Source organism: Rattus norvegicus, chromosome 7 (genome assembly GCF_036323735.1).
Source record: "Rattus norvegicus strain BN/NHsdMcwi chromosome 7, GRCr8, whole genome shotgun sequence".
In the NCBI taxonomy this organism is placed as follows: domain Eukaryota; kingdom Metazoa; phylum Chordata; class Mammalia; order Rodentia; family Muridae; genus Rattus; species Rattus norvegicus.
The window spans coordinates 85,818,405-85,836,056 of record NC_086025.1 but is presented as its reverse complement, the minus strand read 5'-3'; the positions used below and the strand labels follow the sequence as shown (position 1 = coordinate 85,836,056).

Genomic DNA, 17,652 nt, shown 5'->3' with positions numbered 1-17,652 from the left:
GTTCAGAGGAATGGCTTTATCACAAAAGTGTATGAAGCAAAAGTTTTCTCTAGATTTTTGACATGATGAAATCTTTGAAAGTTCCAGATGATAAATGGGCACCATAAAACCTATATAGGGCTCAATCATATTTTTCATTAAATAAAATTTTAATATTTTCTTCTACTTTTTACTGTTATTGTATTCTTTCATATAATCCATCCCATTTCAACCCCCCTTCCCTCTCCCCCAGATCCACTGTTCTTCTGTTTCCCCTTTAGGGGGTTGTGCTCAATCATATTGAATTTAAAGGTTCATTGTCACACAGATGAATCTGGTTAAACTCAAGGATCACAAAACAAAACAAAAGGCCATGAATGTGAGAAAGAAACTTATAGAGGGCTGAATAGGAGTGGGAGGGAGATAGGAGAGTGAGAGTAATCAGAGTGACAGCAAATATATTTATATAGTATTTTGCTATACATATATATATATCAAATATATATAGTATACATATAGTATAGTATTTTGGTTAAATAAATTATATATGCATATATGATTTTATATCATATAATTATATATGAATAGATAAAATGTATTTTAGATAAGTATTATATATAAAAATGTATATAAATTATTTATTTATATATATTACATATACACATACATATACATGTGAATTAGCAAAGACTAAACTAAACAAAAATAAAAAAGATAGTCTCATGATTTAGTATGTGCACATACTTGTACAAACACACATGCAGTTTATCAAATGGTGACCAAGGTAACAAGAATGCAGTGTTGGCATCAATTTCTTGCTAGGAAAGTATTCATCACATATGAGGTAATGTTCTGACACAGGTAGAGAATGAAGAGGTTTGGAACAGTTTAGAAATTCATACATCATTCATGAAGCCATGGAATGACTTGGAAATAAATACATAAGAACAAGACAGACTACAGGAATGAAAAGTGAGTACTGAGGAAATGTCAAGCACAGAGTAAACGTGTGAGAAAAAGTGAAAGAGAGGAAGCATATAAAAAGCACAATTTTTTAAAGCAGCCATACTTGTGAAGCCTTGCACCATAGAAGACTATACAATAATCCTAGATAAGGAATGAATCCAGGGAGTAGCCTACTCATTTATTCTGTATTGTCTCTAATCTGCTTGTAAATATGAGTTTTTAAATCTTTCTAACAATGAAATAAAACATGAACAAGAAACTGGAAATGAAAGAGAAACTGCATACAATGTCAAATTACATTATAAGTCAAAACTTACAGTGACAGAGGGAACCGAGGAGAGGTGTGGGGGTGAACTTCCCCCAGGGGTACAAGGTGGGAAGTGAGTCAATATTGCCATATCGCAATCAACATCTATGTATGTTAATTTTCTATCATGAACTTTAAGTTTTCTACATCAAAATTGCATATGTGCCACACAATATGAAATAATTGATGGTATTTTATTACAGTTCCCTTATAAGAAACAAGGGATGAAATAGATGAAAGACTAAAAATATATGGGAGATAATTCTTATAATTGTATTGCATGTTTATATAGTTTATGTTAAAATCTATCACAGAACAGTCCCTTAAGTACTTCAATTGGACCTCAAAAAACACCCTTATAACTTAGAAAAGGTGCAAACAGTGACTGCTTCTATAGACAATTCAAATAGAAAGAACGTGATTTGCACTAACTAGTGGACACTGTACCAAAATGTAGACTCTGCCTCCCATCCCGTTTTGTCTTCTCTAAAATGGCAGAACAGAACCTTTTTCTTTTGTACTTGTTAGATTGCCTTAGAGTTACTTTAAAGCCTTTCTCACAGACCCATTGAGGTATATTTAACATCTATTAATTGTGTTTGCATAAGGTATCTCATGTGATGATTTGTTACATTGTGAGATGATATCTGGACAAAGCTAATTAACACTTCTATCATTTCATGTGATTACCGTTTGGGGGATGTGAGCACCAGAGGCACACTCTTTCAGTAAACTTAAAACACACAATGCATTATTGAGTCTTTCATCACCTCACTACATGTGAGATTACCAAGACATGTACAATTCAGAGCTAAAGATCTGAACTCTGACCAACATCAACCCTTCCTGTGTACCCCTAATCCTGTCAGAAGCAGCCAATATTCCATTCTCTGTTTATGTGGGTTAGCTTTTTTGTTTTGTTTTGTTTTTTGTTATTTTTATTTTTATTTAATTTCTTTTTTCTGGATTTTTTTCTTGGATTTTTTTAAATTTACATTTCAAATGTTATTCCCTTTCCTGGTTTTCCATCCATAAGCCCCCCCCCCCCTTTTATGAAGGTGTTCCTCTTCCCCAACCACCCCCCACTTTGATGCCACATTTAAATGAGAAATTGTTATCTTTTGATACTTGGCTCATTTTATTTAGCACAATGCTCTCTGGATTGATTTATGCTGCCCAACATTTAATTTCTCCCATTGACACTTTCAATGTTATAAAACACTCATGTAATCATTGTACTATTATAAATGGAATTGTTTTCTTTAGTTCCTTTGGAGAAATTGCTCATCAAATCCCCAAACCCAACTATTTTCACATTTAAATTCTTCCAAAGATTCTTTTTTTACAAACTAGATAATAGAGAGTAGAAGATAAAAGAAAGAACTTCCCAATTGATCTTATGATACTATAATTAACTGAATACCAAAAACTTACTAATGTATTATAAAAATAGTTACACACTTCTTAAGTTCTTTATATATTTTGGATATTAACCCTCTCTCAGATGTGTGGAGTTAGTGAAGAGTTTTTCCCAGTATGTAGGTTGCTGATTTGTCCTATTGACTGTCTTTTGTCTTAAAGAAGCCCTTTCAGTTTCATGAGGACCCATTTATCAATCTTGATCTTAGAGCCTGAGCCATTGGCATTCTGTGTAGAACCACTCCATCACCCCTTCTACACCCAGTCATGCCAGTTAGGCTCTTTTTCACTTTCTCTTCTATTAGATTCAGTGCATTTGACTAACTTCCAAAACCCCAAAATGGGGTATACAAAAATGGGTTATAGAGGTAAACAGAGATTTCACAACAGAGGAATCTTGAATGACTAAGAAACACTTACAGGAATGTTCAAAGTCCTTAGTCATCAGGGAAATGCAAATCAAAATAACCCTGAGATTCCACCTCACACCAGTCAGATGGGCTAAGATCAAAAACTCAGGTGACAGCACATGTTGTTGAAGATGTAGAAAAAAAGGAACACTGCTCCATTGCAGTGGCATTGCAAACTGATACAACTACTTTGGAAATCAATCTGAAGTTTCCTTAGAAAATTGGAATAGATGTTCCTGAAGACCCAGCTACACCACTCTTGGGCTCAGATGCCCCACCGTGTCCCAGGCACCCATGCTCCACTATGTTCATAGCAGCCTTATTTGTAATAGCCAGAAGCTGGAAACAACCCAGATGTCCCACAACAGAAGAATGAATACAGAAAGTGTGGTTCATTTATATAATGCAATACTCTTCAGCTATTAAGTGTGAGGACATGAGTTTTGCAGGCAAATGGATGGAACTGGAAAATATTATCTGAGTGAGGTAACTCAGACCCAAAAGGACATGCATGGTATATACTCACTAATAATTGGATATTGGCCAAGAATACAGAATACCTAGGATACAATCCACAAAACTCAAGGAGGTTAACAAACTGAAGGGCCCAAGGGAGGATGCCTCAATCCCACTTGGGAGGGAGAAGAAAATAATCATGGGAGACAGAGGAAGGGAGGGACATGGGTGGGAGAGGAGACAGGGAGGGCAAAAATAGGAATATGATCAGGTAGAGGGGTACAGGAAAGAAGCCTTGAGGGCCATCAGAATGAATGGAAATATACAATCTTGGGAGGAGGAGGGGGGACCCTCTAGAAAGTACCAGAAACCCCAGAGACTGGGAGAAGTGTGTGAGAGTCTCAGGACTCAAAGGGAGGGGTCTTAGATGAAATGGCCTATAGTGGGGAGAAAGCATCAAGTGGAGGGATGGGGTTGCGATTCACAGTCAAAAACTCTGACCCAGAATTGTTCCTGTCTAAAAGAACTGCAGGGACAAAAATGGAGAAGAGACTGAGGGAAATGAGGTCCAGTGACCGGTTCAACTTGGTATCCATATTAAAGGGAGGCTCCAAGGCCTGACACTATTACTGATGCTATGGTGTGTTCACAGACAGGAGCCTAATATGGCTGTCCTCTGAGAGGTCCAACAAACAGCTGACTGAAACAGACACAGATACTTATACCCAACCATTGTACTGAAGTTGGGGAACCCTAGTGGTTTAATTAGAGAAAGGTTGGAGGACAACCCCATCGGAAGGCCAGCAGTCTCAATTACCCCAGACCCCTGAAATCTCTCAGACACTGAGCCACCAACCTGGCAGTTTACATGAGCTGATCCAAGGCCCCCCAATACATATAGAGCAGAGAACTGCCTGTTCTGGCCTCCATGGGAGAAGATGCGTCTAACCCTTGCAAGACTTGAGACCCCAGGGAGTAGGGAGGCCAGGGTGAAGGACATCTTTTTGGAGATAGAGGGGAAGAGGAATGGGAGGGTGACTTGAAGGGAGGCAATGGAAATTTTATTATGAGAATGTGAGATTTACTTTTTAGAAGTTAACTAGCATTCATTATAACAATAGAATAAAAAAAAACAACATACAGTTAGTTAACAGATAATGGGAAAGGGAACAGTACTCATTTAGTACAGTCGTAGCAAATTAGAAGCAGAGAGACTTTTCCCACCCAAAAAAGCCTCTTTATTAATTCTTCAGCTAATGGAACACTTAATGGCGGATTGTTGAACAATCTCCACACACAGTCTCCATTGCACTGTTCTTCTTATTCATTGTAGAGAACCTGGGGAGAGTGACATGGCACTATCATATAATTAGAAAACTGTAAGAGGTAAATCAAATATCTACAATAATTAGTGTGTGTTCTGCAAAAGAAAAATATAGAATGTGAGATAAAATTTAAAAAGCAATTATATTTTATACTTTGGAAGAAAACAACTGTAAAATTAAATTAAGAATGATTCCACTATTTTACTAACATAACATCGAGAATGATGAATACCATTTGACACATTTAAGAAAGTATCCTGAGCTTCCTGGTTGCTGCCGCTGCAGAGAGCTCGTAGGCAGCACCCCACGAGCAAACTTGAGCCTCGGGACCACCGGTAAGACCAACTTTTCTGCTGCAAGTGACCTGCCTGGTGAACTCAAGACACAGGCCCACAGGAACAGCTGAAGACCTGTAGAGAGGAAAATCTACACGCCCGAAAGCAGAACACTCTGTCCCCATAACTGGCTGAAAGAAAACAGGAAAACAGGTCTACAGCACTCCTGACACACAGGCTTATAGGACAGTCTAGCCACTGTCAGAAATAGCAGAACAAAGGAACACTAGAGGTAATCTGATGGCGAGAGGCAAGTGCAGGAACCCAAGCAACAGAAACCAAGACTACATGGCATCATCGGAGCCCAAGTCTCCCACCAAAGCAAACACAGAATATCCAAACACACCAGAAAAGCAAGACCTATATTTAAAATCATATTTGATCATGATGCTGGAGGACTAAAGAAAGACGTGAAGAACTCACTTAGAGAACAAGTAGAAGCCTACAGAGAGGAATCACAAAAATCCCTGAAAGAATTCCAGGAAAACATAAATAAACAAGTAGAAGCCCATAGAGAGGAGTCACAAAAATCCCTGAAAGAATTCCAGGAAAACATAAATAAACAAGTAGAAGCCCATAGAGAGGAGTCACAAAAATCCCTGAAAGAATTCCAGGAAAACCAATCAAACAGCTGAAGGAATTAAAAATGGAAATAGAAGCAATCAAGAAAGAACACATGGAAACAACCCTGGATATAGAAAACCAAAAGAAGAGACAAGGAGCTGTAGATATGAGCTTCACCAACAGAATACAAGAGATGGAAGAGAGAATCTCAGGAGCAGAAGATTCCATAGAAATCAGTGACTCAACTGTCAAAGATAATGTAAAGCAGAAAAAGCTACTGGTCCAAAACATACAGGAAATCCAGGACTCAATGAGAAGATCAAACCTAAGGATAATAGGTATAGAAGAGAGTGAAGACTCCCAGCTCAAAGGACCAGTAAATATCTTCAACAAAAGCATAGAAGAAAACTTCCCTTACCTAAAAAAAGAGATACCCATAGGCATACAAGAAGCCTACAGAACTCCAAATAGATTGGACTAGAAAAGAAACACCTCCCGTCACATAATAGTCAAAACACCAAATGCACAAAATAAAGAAAGAATATTAAAAGCAGTCAGGGAAAAAGGTCAAGTAACATATAAAGGCAGACCTATCAGAATCACACCAGACTTTTCGCCAGAAACTATGAAAGCCAGAAGATCCTGGACAGATGTCATACAGACCCGAAGAGACCACAAATGCCAGCACAGGTTACTGTATCCTGCAAAACCCTCAATTAACATAGATGGAGAAACCAAGATATTCCATGACAAAACCAAATTTACACAATATCTTTCTACAAATCCAGCACTACAAAGGATAATAAAGGGTAAAGCCCAACATAAGGAGGCAAGCTATACCCTAGAAGAAGCAAGAAACTAATCGTCTTAGGAACAAAACAAAGAGAAGAAAAGCACACAAACATGACCTCATATCCAAATATGAATATAACAGTAAGCAATAATCACTATTCCTTAATATCTCTCAACATCAATGGCCTCAACTCCCCCAAAAAAAGACATAGATTAACAAACTGGATACGCAATGAGGACCCTACATTCTGCCGCCTACAGGAAACACACCTCAAAGACAAAGACAGACACTACCTCAGAGTGAAAGGCTGGAAAACAACTTTCCAAGCAAATGGTCAGAAGAAGCAAGCTGGAGTAGCCATTCTAATATCAAATAAAATCAATTTTCAATTAAAAGTCATCAAAAAAGATAAGGAAGGACATTTCATATTCATCAAAGGAAAAATCCACCAAGATGAACTCTCAGTCCTAAATATCTATGCCCCAAATACAAGGGCACCTACATACGTAAAAGAAACCATACTAAAGCTCAAAACACACATTGCACCTCACACAATAATAGTGGGAGATTTCAACACCACACTCTCATCAATGGACAGATCATGGAAACAGAAATTACACAGAGACTTAGGCAGACTAAGAGAAGTCATGAGCCAAATGGACTTAACAGATATTTATAGAACATGCTATCCTAAAGCAAAAGGATATACCTTCTTCTCAGCTCCTCATGGTACTTTCTCCAAAATTGACCATATAGTTGGTCAAAAAACGGGCCTCAACAGGTACAGAAAGATAGAAATAATCCCATGCGTGCTATCAGACCACCACGGCCTAAAACTGGTTTTCAATAACAATAAGGGAAGAATGCCCACATATACGTGGAAATTGAACAATGCTCTACTCAATGATAACCTGGTCAAGGAAGAAATAAAGAAAGAAATTAACGACTTTTTAGAATTTAATGAAAATGAAGGTACAACATACCCAAACTTATGGGACACAATGAAAGCTGTCTAAGAGGAAAACTCATAGCGCTGAGTGCCTGCAGAAAGAAACAGGAAAGAGCATATGTCAGCAGCTTGACAGCACACCTAAAAGCTCTAGAACAAAAAGAAGCACATACACCCAGGAGGAGTAGAAGGCAGGAAATAATCAAACTCAGAGCTGAAATCAACCAAGTAGAAACAAAAAGGACCATAGAAAGAATCAACAGAACCAAAAGTTGGTTCTTTGAGAAAATCAACAAGATAGATAAACCCTTAGCCAGACTAACAAGAGGACACAGAGAGTGCGTCCAAATTAACAAAATCAGAAATGAAAAGGGAGACATAACTACAGATTCAGAGGAAATTCAAAAAATCATCAGATCTTACTATAAAAGCCTATATTCAACAAAACTTGAAAATCTGCAGGAAATGGACAATTTTCTAGACAGATACCAGGTACTGAAGTTAAATCAGGAACAGATAAACCAGTTAAACAACCCCATAACTCCTAAGGAAATAGAAGCAGTCATTAAAGGTCTCCCAACCAAAAAGAGCCCAGGTCCAGACGGGTTTAGTGCAGAATTCAATCAGACCTTCATAGAAGACCTCATACCAATATTATCCAAACTATTCCACAAAATTGAAACAGATGGATCACTACTGAATACCTTCTACGAAGCCACAATTACTCTTATACCTAAACCACACAAAGACCCAACAAAGAAAGGGAACTTCAGACCAATTTCCCTTATGAATATCGACACAAAAATACTCAATAAAATTCTGGCAAACCGAATTCAAGAGCACATCAAAACAATCATCCACCATGATCAAGTAGGCTTCATCCCAGGCATGCAGGGATGGTTTATTATACGGAAAACCATCAACGTGATCCATTATATAAACAAACTGAAAGAACAAAACCACATGATCATTTCATTAGATGCTGAGAAAGCATTTGACAAAATTCAACACCCCTTCATGATAAAAGTCCTGGAAAGAATAGGAATTCAAGGCCCATACCTAAACATAGTAAAAGCCATATACAGCAAACCAGTTGCTAACATTAAACTAAATGGAGAGAAACTTGAAGCAATCCCACTAAAATCAGGGACTAGACAAGGCTGCCCACTCTCTCCCTAAGTATTCAATATAGTTCTTGAAGTTCTAGCCAGAGCAATCAGACAACAAAAGGAGGTCAAGGGGATACAGATCAGAAAAGAAGAAGTCAAAATATCACTATTTGCAGATGATATGATAGTATATTTAAGTGATCCCAAAAGTTCCACCAGAGAACTAGTAAAGCTGATAAACAACTTCAGCAAAGTGGCTGGGTATAAAATTAACTCAAATAAATCAATTGCCTTCCTCTACACAAAAGAGAAACAAGCCGAGAAAGAAATTAGGGAAACGACACCCTTCATAATAGACCCAAATAATATAAAGTACCTCGGTGTGACTTTAACCAAGCAAGTAAAAGATTTGTACAATAAGAACTTCAAGACTCTGAAGAAAGAAATTGAAAAAGACTCAGAAGATGGAAAGATCTCCCATGCTCATGGATTGGCAGGATTAATATAGTAAAAATGGCCATTTTACCAAAAGCGATCTACAGATTCAATGCAATCCCCATCAAAATACCAATCCCATTCTTCAAAGAGCTAGACAGAACAATTTGCAAATTCATCTGGAATAACAAAAAACCCAGGATAGCTAAAACTATCCTCAACAATAAAAGGACTTCAGGGGGAATCACTATCCCTGAAATCAAGCAGTATTACAGAGCAATAGTGATAAAAACTGCGTGGTATTGGTACAGAGACAGACAGATAGACCAGTGGAACAGAATTGAAGACCCAGAAATGAACCCACACACCTATGGGCAATGATTTTTGACAAAGGAGCCAAAACCATCACATGGAAAAAAGACAGCATTTTCAGCAAATGGTGCTGGTTCAACTGGAGGTCAACATGTAGAAGAATGCAGATCTATTCATGCTTATCACCCTTTACAAAGCTTAGTTCCAAGTGGATCAAGGACCTCCACATCAAACCAGACACACTCAAACTAATAGAGGAAAAACTAGGGAAGCATCTGGAACACATGGGCACTGGAAAAAATTTCCTGAACAAAACACCAATGGCTTATGCTCTAAGATCAAGAATTGACAAATGGGATCTCATAAAACTGCAAAGCTTCTGTAAGGCAAAGGACACTGTGGTTAGGACAATACGGCAACCAACAGATTGGGAAAAGATCTTTACCAATCCTACAACAGTTAGAGGCCTTATATCCAAAATATACAAAGAACTCAAGAAGTTAGACCGCAGGGAGTCAAATAACCCTATTAAAAATGGGGTTCAGCCCCAGTGAACTAGACTATGGGGGGAGGGCGGCAATGGGGGGAGGGTTGGGAGGGGAACACCCATAAGGAAGGGGAGGAGGGAGGGGGATGTTTGCCCGGAAACCGGGAAAGGGAATAACACTCGAAATGTATATAAGAAATACTCAAGTTAATAAAAAAAATGGGGTTCAGAGCTAAACAAAAATTCACAGCTGAGGAATGCCGAATGGCTGAGAAACACCTAAAGAAATGTTCAACATCTTTAGTCATAAGGGAAATGCAAATCAAAACAACCCTGAGATTTCACCTCACACCAGTGAGAATGGCTAAGATCAAAAACTCAGGTGACAGCAGATGCTGGCGAGGATGCGGATAAAGAGGAACACTCCTCCATTGTTGGTGGGTTTGCAGACTGGTACAACCATTCTGGAAATCAGTCTGGATATTCCTCAGAAAATTGGACATTGAACTGCCTGAGGATCCAGCTATACCTCTCTTGGGCATATACCCAAAAGATGCCCCAACATATAAAAAAGACACATGCTCTACTATGTTCATCGCAACCTTTTTTATAATAGCCAGAAGCTGGAAAGAACCCAGATGCCCTTCAACAGAGGAATGGATACAGAAAATGTGGTACATCTACACAATGGAATATTACTCAGCTATCAAAAACAACGACTTTATGAAGTTCGTAGGCAAATGGTTGGAACTGGAAAATATCATCCTGAGTGAGCTAACCCAATCACAGAAAGACATACATGGTATGCACTCATTGATAAGTGGCTATTAGCCCAAATGCTTGAATTACCCTAGACGCCTAGAACAAATGAAACTCAAGACGGATGATCAAAATGTGAATGCCTCACTCCTTCTTTAAAAGGGGAACAAGAATACCCTTGGCAGGGAATAGAGAGGCAAAGATTAAAATAGACACAGAAGGAATACCCATTGAGAGCCTGCCCCACATGTAGCCCATACATATACAGTCATCCAATTAGACAAGATGGATGAAGCAAAGAAATGCAGGCCGACAGGAGCCGGATGTAGATCGCTCCTGAGAGACACAGCCAGAATACAGCAAACACAGAGGCGAATGCCAGCAGCAAATCACTGAACTGAGAATAGGACCCCCGTTGAAGGAATCAGAGAAAGAACTGGAAGAGCTTGAAGGGGCTCGAGACTCCATATGTACAACAATGCCAAGCAACCAGAGCTTCCAGGGACTAAGCCACTACCTAAAGACTATACATGGACTGACCCTGGACTCTGACCTTATAGGTAGCAGAGAATATCCTAGTAAGAGCACCAGTGGAAGGGGTAGCCCTGGGTCCTGCTAAGACTGAACCCCCAGTGAACTAGATTGATGGGGGGAGGGCGGCAATGGTGGGAGGATGGGGAGGGGAACACCCATAAAGAAGGGGAGGGGGAGGGGGATGTTTGCCCGGAAACACTCGAAATGGATATAAGAAATACTCAAGTTAATTAAAAAAAAAAAAAAAAAAGAAAGTATCCTGAAGTGAAAGGATCTCTGCAGTGAAGAAAACTCATGTGTCCTCAAGATCAAGAAGACTTAAACAGAGACAGATGCTAAGTTCATCAGCCACTAACAAGTCATGGTTATATAAGTACATTATCTCCTTATTTTTTAGGTTTCTGTCTTATAACATCATTTCTCCCTTCCTTTTCCTCCTTTCAAACCCTTCCGCATACTCCTCCTTGCTCTTTTTCTTCTGTTTTTTTCTTTTCAATGTTAAGTTTCCTTTAATAACCCCCCACCCCCCCCCCTGAACGGTAGGTGCAGGCAGCTAAGTGACTGGCAAGACATGAAGATCTTGCCTTGATTGATGGCTTTGCCCACTTTCTGAAAGGCCCCCTCCCAGGAAAAGTACTCTGGAACCAGGATCTGTGGCTCCTTGCTATCAGGATCGTTTCCTCCATGTATATGGCTCATAGTCCACCTTCAATCTGGACTCAGTGGAAAGGCAAGCTCTTGGCCTCGGAAGACCCAAACACCAGAAACAGAGCCGCTGTTGTTGGTTCCAAAGAGGAAAATACTAGCAAAGACGTTCTCCCTCTGTTGTTCATTTGCTGGAACATTCCAGTGATGAGGTTGCAACTCATGAAGGTCTGGGTGAGCAGTGCTCAGCATACCACAGGGGCCAGCTGTCCTTATCAAAGTGCTCCCAAACTATGGCAGCACCACATAGAGGGATCCTCCTTGGAGTACTTACGCTTAAATTCATCCAACACAAGGGTACTCTTGGGCAGGTGAGTGAAAGGGTCCTTGGCCTTGGGTTCAGTGGCCAATGCCTGCTCACACTCATCCATCTCTTCCCCAGAAGCTGGGGCAGTGCCTTTTTTCCGCTCAGCCTGAGGCTCCTGTTTCTTTTCTCATGAACCCTTTCCTTTCCTTTTTTGGCTGCTCTCTGCAAGCTTCTTAGCATCAAACTGCGCCATCTTCTCACACAGCTTCACCTCCCCCAAGATGGCCCTGAATTTGGGCTAGTTAATGCAGGTAAGGAAACATCGGTTGGTATTGGGGAACGCCTGGCGAAAAGAAGGCTCTAAGACCTGTTTATAGAGCCACTACAGGGTGCAGACAGCTGTGATATCAGCCAGTGTCACTCGTTCACTCGTCAGTAAAGTCCGTTTCTTCAAGTGAGTGTCCAGTAGCCCCAAGATTCATTTCACCTCCTCTTTTGCATTTCCAGTGGCCTGTTTGCTGTGGTGCATGATGCCTAAGGTGGGGAACACCCAGGTGCTAGCTGGAGGGACAATGTCACTGTCAGCAAAGCTCACCCACTGCCCCACCTGAGCTGCTGCCTCTGGCGTACTTCCCTGCAGCTCCTCGCTGCCTACATAATAGGCTATGGCATTGCTCTCAAACACACAGAATCCCTCATCACCCTCAAATGCTGGAACCTTGCGGGCAGGAAATTTTCAGAGAAATTCAGGGGTACGGTTGGTTTGGCCAAAGTGGAAGTGGGGTGGTGTGAAGAGCACGTGGACCTAAGCCCCGCTGTACTGAACAGCGATGAAGGCCTTGAAGGCTCTCCAGTTTTCAGGGTATGTGTACAGGGTCTCAGCCACCATGGTGATCCCACAGAAAAAGGAGGTGGGGCTGTCAGTGATGCTGCAAAGTAAGCCGCAATGTTCTTTTTCAAATCTGTGATCTTTTCTATTAATTGTAATAATATACATGACATGAATATTTAATATATAAACAAACATACATGAATATTTAATATATATTTAAACATATATTTAAGGTTTCAGCCCAGTTCTACATTAAATAGTATCCCAGTTATAGCAATAGCAATTTTCAAGTTTATTCGGAGTCTTTATGTAAAGTGAAAACAAGCTAGGATAGCCTAAGCTAACTAAAAAGAACCAAGATTAAAGACTTACACTATTGACTTTGAAAGTTACTCCATTTTTATAGCAATCAGGTCCCTATGTTACCAGCACAAAATTGACCCAAGCAATACTGTAGCCAATGAATAGATCCTCACTTACATAGTAACTTGATTTTTGAGAGAGTTGCCAAGACAATTCAATAGGAGAGGAAAATACTTTCACCAAATTGTGCTAGCATATGTAAACAGCTATACTGAAACTATGCCCACCAACTTCCTTCAGGCATACAAAGAAAGTTAAAGAGATGTATCTAGATCCGAATGTAAACATAGAACCATGAAATCCAGGGATGTTTATGTAGCATACTGCAGAATTCATTCAGGCCTCAGAGATGCCTAGAGTCTTTTTATTTGATCATGGGAAGAAATAATCACAAAGGAAAATACCAGTAAGAGCTTACCAAAACTAAAAATGTCTTGCCCAGTGAAGGAAACCATGTATCTGGCAAACAACTTTAATCACTAGCACTAAAGAATCGGGGGCATGCTCAGCTTTGTGCCTCTGGTCTACATAATGAATTTGGGGCCAGTAAGGGATATAAAGACCCCTCCCCTATAAATAAATAAGGAAAGAAAGAGAAAGAGTAAAGAAATAAACAGAAGGAAGAAAGGGAAAGAGAAAGAAAGAAAGAAAGAGAAAGAAAGGAAGGAAGAAAGAAAGAAAGAAAGAAAGAAAGAAAGAGAAAGAAAGGAAGAAAGAAAGGAAGAAAGAAGGAAAGAAAGAAAAAGATTTCACTAGGATTATGGTAGTTTCACAAAATAATAATAAAATTCTATTTACCAATTTGCTGAATTCAAAGTATACGCAGAAGTTCACAGAACTCAAAATTAAAAGGATGTCTAGCCTAGTGTAAAGTGAGAAAAAAATCTCAAAGTACATTGCCTAAAAGAGTACATATGTTATAATCATATGAAAGTGTATTCAACATCAGTCATCATGAAATTCAAATTAAAATCATAATAAGATAGCACCACATGCTCAATGGCTAAAATTAAAAGGACTGAAAATACCACATGCTGGTGAGAACGTGAGCAAATGGAACTCTCATGCGTTGCTTGAGGGGATCCCAAAGTGCTGCATCCTCTTCAGAAGACAGACTGTTAGTTTCTTTATAAAACTTAATTCATAAATTTTTGCTTTTTTTTTTGGACACAGTCTCACTGTAGTCAGAGTTGGCCTTGAACTCATGATGATCCTTCTGCTTCATGGTTCCATGTGTTGGGATTATAGTATCTGTCCTTTCTGTTTTGACTTTACAAAAAAGTAATTCAGATTCCCAGCATATACATATTTCATATACTCATCACCAAAATAAACAGAGTACTAAACAACACACCCACCACTTCCAAAAATTCCAGTGTGCTCTTTAGGATTCTGTGGGTTTTCTGAGACGGGAGAAATACCACTTGAAATGTGCTCGTGAAGCTGTTTTGATAAGCATCATGTTATTCAGGAAAGCTCAGAAGCTTGCTCTACTCATCTACAACTAATGAAACACTTTTACATCTGGGACGAAACAATTTCCCTTCAGGTATGATGGCACACTCCGTTATCCTGGTTCTCAGGAAGCAAACACAAGAGGACTGGAGCATATTGACAGCCAACGTTCTTTAAATAGTAAGTTCTAGGCTAGCTAGTGAGCACTACATAGTGAGACTCTCTCAAAAACAAACAAACAAACAAACAAACAAACAAACAAAACTGCCAAAAGAACAATGACAACAAAACCACAACAGGGTAGAACAAAATAAGACAAACACAAAAGCAATTTCTCATTCTTTCTTTCCCTGACCCTGCTGTACCAGCCTCTTAGCTCTATTTTGACAATTTTGGATGCCCAGTGTAGGTGGAATCAGGAGTTATAGCCTTCCTATTTCTCTTAGCACAATGTCCTGACTGTTTAGCCAGGTTGTTGACATGTTTTTGCATCTGCTGGATAAAGAAGCAGGAGGGATTACTGTGTCACTGTTCATCTTTCTGTGGAAATCAAGATATATCTACTCTGCACCTCAGAAATTCTCCCTCTACAAGTTTACACTGCATATAAAATCATGTTAGCAGCAGACCTTGTGCCTGAACATCAAGAATGGCTTTGTTTATATTAGCAGGGAATGGACATAGAATGCCCACCATCTGAAAACATAAATACATGTTATCAACGTTATTCCAAGTGAAAGCAATCTTATACTTACGATGTAAACTGCCTATGATGTCATCTGTATAAAATGCAAAAACCAGAAAATCTAATCTGTGGTTGAATAATGTCAGCACAGTATTGCCTATGCTGAACAAACTGAAGGGGGACATCGGCGAGGGGGCCTAAGGGAAACTTAGGGAGCTTGCTGTGCGTTGGTAATGTTCTATATCTCCTAACAGAGCTCTGTGGAGTACAACTACCTGCATTAATCAAAGTTTCTTGACTGTACACACTAATTTGGTGCATTTTGTAGTGTGTAAGTTTTATAAAATGAGAAAATACTGAAGTTTTGCCAATCCTACACATAACATTTGAAGGTCTGAGATTTCTTTATAAGTCTTTGAAAATTCAGACCGACACATGGAATGAGCATGTGCTATCATGTGAGCGGGAGGTCCGAGGCCTTGTCTTCATCACCTAGATTCTCACTGACATTTGCTCTACCTGCTCTGCCTTATAATTACTCACACTGAAGGTGTTCTTGGTTATGCATGGCAGCAACCTCCACGTTTTGAGGTTGCACAGTCCCTTGGGTAAGGGCATAAACTGCAGCTCATGATGTCTCACCTATATTTTAAAGCAAACATTGCTGCTGTGATTTGAGTGTTTCTATTGTTTCAGACTCAAGGCCTGATACATCAGTGATAGGTGTTGGTTCATGTAGGGTGAAATTAAGCCACAAGGATGTTGTTCCTATGGGTAGCATTAGTGTGTTCGAACGGGCTCATGTAAAAGAATTCACTCTATATTCTCCTTCAATCCCCTTGCTAGTGAGAAGGTCTACCTTGGCAGCAGAGAACTGTACTCTCTAGACACGGAATCTAATGATGACTTGATTTGGGAATTCTCTACCCTCGAAACTGTGAGAAATGCATATGCAAACTTACCAAGTCTAATTTTTTTCTTTTACAGATACAAGAGGGGACTGAGACAAAAAAACAAGTGAAAAACAAAACAACACCCCCCGCTAAAAAAAAAAAAAACTCCAAAACACATGCAACTGGGACCTTCTCCATTAGATTGCAATTTTCAACCACATCTGTTCTCAGAAAAACTTTGTCAACAATGTGCCCAAGAGTTTGAACAGTTCAAGATGTGGGATGTGGTATACTGGTTCTCTTCACTTAAATATATCTGGTTTATTTAGTTATGAGTTTCGTAACTATGGATCGAATGCCATTCCCCTTTACTCTGCTCCCGGTTCAGTCTGCTATGGGTTCACATTCGATCTGGGCTACACTGATGACAGCTCAGGAGAAGGTTCACGCGGTCTTTGGCTTGAGCACTTGTTTGCAAAGCTTATTTTCAAAGTTTTCCAGTGAACTTTGTGAAATGAAGCCTGTTACCCCTCCTAGGTATATATGTTATTGTAGTCTAGATTATACTATCTTCTTAGTGTCTATAGCAATCTCTACTGAAAAATAGTTGGAAAATAATGTCTATTAAATAAGGTAGGCAAAAAGAAGTATTTAAAATGTTAGTTAGAAGTGGTTGTCTATATAGTATATTTTATAGAGATATTTTATAAGCTTTATATATATTTAAAAATAGCAAGCTTGCCAAAGCTCTATGAATACACACACACACACACACACACACACACACACACACACACACACACACACATGCATTGCAGAAAATCTAAAAGTCAGCTTATAAACAATGTCTACAGTCCTGGTTATAGGTGTTTTTATTATGTAACATTTTCTCCGTAATAGAAGAAATGTTGCCAGTTGCTAGTTTGGAAAAAAAATAGATGCTGCATAAAAATAAGTCATTTATAAAAGTCAGAGATATAAATAACAATGCCTAACTTAACCACGAATCAAATTTCCAATGATCTCAAAACGATCATAAATTTCTAAGTAAATGAAGTGGCCTGCGAATAAAGACAAAGGAAAGGCATAAATTTAATGTGCTTTATTCTAACACTAAAATATATAGCAAACAATTGACTTGAAATGCTGAAAACTCAGCTTTCATACAGAAGCCTATTTTATTTTAGAAAATTTCAGACTGCTTATAACACAATATCGGGAAAACAACTGCCTTGCTAATGGAAAGAGTGGATATAGTTAATCTTAGTCTCAGGGTCTGGGAGCAGTTATCAGAAAAATATAAGCTCTAGGTAGAAATGTCCCAGGGACCACT

At 39.1% G+C, this 17,652-nt stretch overlaps 1 pseudogene; it reads right to left on the bottom strand.

Annotated features, from left to right (window-relative positions):
• Positions 1–11,637: 11,637 nt before the first annotated feature.
• On the bottom strand, positions 11,638–12,980 carry Eef1g-ps7 (eukaryotic translation elongation factor 1 gamma, pseudogene 7; annotated as a pseudogene).
• Positions 12,981–17,652: the final 4,672 nt, after the last annotated feature.